We start from the raw sequence: 3,463 nt of genomic DNA, 5'->3' as shown, positions 1-3,463 counted from the left end.
GGGGTGAGAGAGAGAGAGAGAGAGAGAGAGAGAGAGAGAGAGAGGGGTGAGAGAGAGAGAGAGAGAGGGGTGAGAGAGAGAGACAGGGAGGGAGAGAGGGGGTGAGGGAGGGAGGGAGAGAGAGAGGGGGGGTGGAGAGAGAGAGAGACACACACACAGGGGGGGGGCGAAAGAGAGAGACATGGAATGGGGGGGGGGTAGAGGGAGAGAGTTACCCACCGTCCCCGAGCGTCACCCAGTGCTGTGTCACCTGCCGCTCCCTGGCGTCACCCATCGCTATCACCCACTGCTCCCTTGCGTCACCCACTGTCCCCTGGCATCGCCTGGCGCTGTGTCACCCACCATTCCCTTGTGTTGCCCTGCACTGTGTCACTTGGTGCTATGTCACTGTCCACGTGCTCCATCTAGCTAGTCTTTGGTTTTGGAAATGGTGAGTGTGCTAGCAGTAGTGGGGGCAGGGGATCAAATTTGGGAAGGTGTGGTAAATCGAAGAGTAGAGAGAAGGATATTAATATGGGAGATGATAAACAGACTGTGACAGGAAGGGACAGAGCGTAGAAATCTAAGAGTTAATCAGTCAAGGCTGGAGGTTACAAAAATAATAAAAGGACAAAACTAAAGGCTCTGTATCTGAATGCACGTAGTATTCAAAACAAAACAGATGAGCTGAGAGTGCAAATAGAAATAAATAAGTATGATCTGATAAATTACATCAACCTGGCTGCAGGATGACATCGATTGGGACCTGAATATTGAAGGATGCATGAGATTTAGGAAGAACAGGAAGCTAGGAAAAGGTGGAGGCGTGGCTCTGTTAATTAATTATGATATTAGCCCAATAAGAACTAGGAGCAGGTGTGGGCAATAAAGCCCCTCGAACCTGCTCCGCCATTCAATACGATCATGGCTGATCTCATCTTGGCCTCAACTCCACTTTCCTGCCTGTTCTCCATAACCCTTCAACCTATTTTAAATTAAAAATCTGTCTATCTCCTCAAATTTACTCAATGTCCCGGCATCCACCGCACTCTGGGGTAGTGAATTCCACAGACTCCCGACCCTTTGAGAGAAGTAATTTCTCCTCATCTGTTTTAAATCTGTTTCCCCCTATCCTAAAGCTATGACCTCTCGTTCTAGATTGCCCCACAAGAGGAAACATCCTCTCTACGTCTACTTTGTCAATCCTCTTAATCATCTTATATACCTCAATTAGATCTCCTCTCATTCTTCTAAACTCCAGAGAGTAAAGGCCTAAACTGCTCAATCTCTCTTCATGCACCCCGCTAGCTACGTCCTGCCAACCAGAAAAGACCCATTTCTCCTGACTGTTTTCAGTTGGTTAGCCAATCCTCTATCCAAGCTAATAAATTGCCCCTAACCCCATGTGAACTTACCTTGTGTATTAACCTTTTGTGCGGCACCTTATCAAATGCCTTCTGGAAGTCCAGATATACTACATCTACAGGATCCCCACTATCCACTTTACTTGTTAGAGCTTCGAAGAACTCTAGCAAATTAGTCACCCTTCATAAAACCATGCTGACTCTGATGGATTGTGTTTTGACTTCCTTAATAATAGATTCTAACAATTTCCCAACAACAGATGTTAAACTAACTGATCTGTAGTTTCCTACTTTCTGCCGCCCTCCCTTTTTGAATAAGGGCCACCTCTGGGTGAAAACGTTTTTCCACATCTCCCCTCCAATATTTCTACCAATCACTTTAAATCTATGCCCCCTCATCACTGACCTCTCTGCTAAGGTGAATAGACCCTTCACCTCCACTCTATCCAGGCCCCTCAATTTTGTCCATTTCAGTCAGATCTCCCCTCAGCCTTCTCTGTTCCAAGGAGAACAACCCCAGCCTGTCCAATCTTTCCTCATAACTCCATTTAGATAATTTCCTCATATGTGCGGTGCAGTGGTTAGCACCGCAGCCTCACAGCTCCGGGTTCGATTCTGGGTACTGCCTGTGCGGAGTTTGCAAGTTCTCCCTGTGTCTGCGTGGGTTTTCGCCGGGTGCTCCGGTTTCCTCCCACATCCAAAAGACTTGCAGGTGATAGGTAAATTGGCCGTTGTAAATTGCCCCGAGTGTAGGTAGGTGGTAGGAATATGGGATTACTGTCGGGTTAGTATAAATGGGTGGTTGTTGGTCGGCACAGACTCGGTGGGCCGAAGGGCCTGTATCAGTGCTGTATCTCTAAATAAATAAATAAATAAATAACTGCATTTTTCCAGTCCTGGCAACATCCTCGTAAATCTCCTCTGTACCCTCTCTAGTGCAATTACATCCTTTCTGTAATGAGGTGACCAGAACTGCACACAGTACTCAAGTTGAGGCCTAACCAATGAGTTATACAGTTCCAGCATAACCTCCCTGCTCTTATATTCTATACCTCGGCTAATAAAGGAAAGGATTCCATATGCCTTCTTAACCACCTTATCGACCTGTCCTGCTACCTTCAGGGATCTGTGGACATTTACTCCAAGGTTCCTCACTTCCTCTACACTTCTCAGTATTTCCCTATTAATCGTGTATTCCTTTGCCTTGTTTAACCTCCCCAAATGCGTCACCTGACACTTCTCCAGGTTGAATTCCATTTGCCACTTTTCTGCCCATCTGATCAGACCATCAATATCTTCCTGCAGCCATCCTCCTCGCTATCTACCACACGGCCAATCTTTGTGTCGTCTGCAAACTTCTTGATCATACCCCCTGCATTATGTTGTTATTCATCGCGAGGGGAATTGAATACAAGAGCAGGGAGGTTATGCTTCAGCTATACAGGGCATTGGTGAGACCACATCTGGAGTACTGTGTACACCACTGGTCTTATTTAAGGAAGGATGTAAATGTGTTGGAGGCAGTACAGAGAAGGTTTACTAGACTAATACTGGAATGGGCGGGCTGTCCTACGAGGAAAGGTTGGACAGGCTAGGCTTGTATCCGCTGGAGGTTAGAAGAGTAAGAGGTTACATTGCCAGGGTTATTGGGTTGGACTGTTGTGAGTTGTGCTGCTACACAGGCAGTGTAGCAGGTGAAATACATGATTTTTATCAGGGATGGGTAGAGAAGGGTTGTGAAATCAGTGTCCCGCGGCGCAGTTGAGTGAAAGCTGGGGTGACGGATTGACAGAGGCAGCGTGGAGTTTTCCGCTGCAGAGTGGGCCAGAGTTAGAGGAGCTGCGGATTCAGTTGTGGAAAGTGCAGCGGCCTGGCCACGCTACAGAACCTAAAATAGAAGGGTTTTCCTACTGCAGGCTTACGGAGCCCTGGGATGCAGCATGACGGGCACCGCAACTCAGAGCACGGAGGGTCTCGGCACACTGGCGGCATCGAAACGTCTGGTCACAACCGGCCGGCCACCGGGTACCTGAGGAGATGGTGCAGCTGTTGGAGAATCCATGCTCTGCTGCAATGCCATTTACACTCTCCCCGTCTTCTTTTTACCTTTCGATAGGTGT

Source organism: Heterodontus francisci, unplaced genomic scaffold (genome assembly GCF_036365525.1).
Source record: "Heterodontus francisci isolate sHetFra1 unplaced genomic scaffold, sHetFra1.hap1 HAP1_SCAFFOLD_1516, whole genome shotgun sequence".
NCBI classification, from domain to species: Eukaryota; Metazoa; Chordata; class Chondrichthyes; order Heterodontiformes; family Heterodontidae; genus Heterodontus; species Heterodontus francisci.
Note: the sequence above shows the minus strand (reverse complement) of the source record.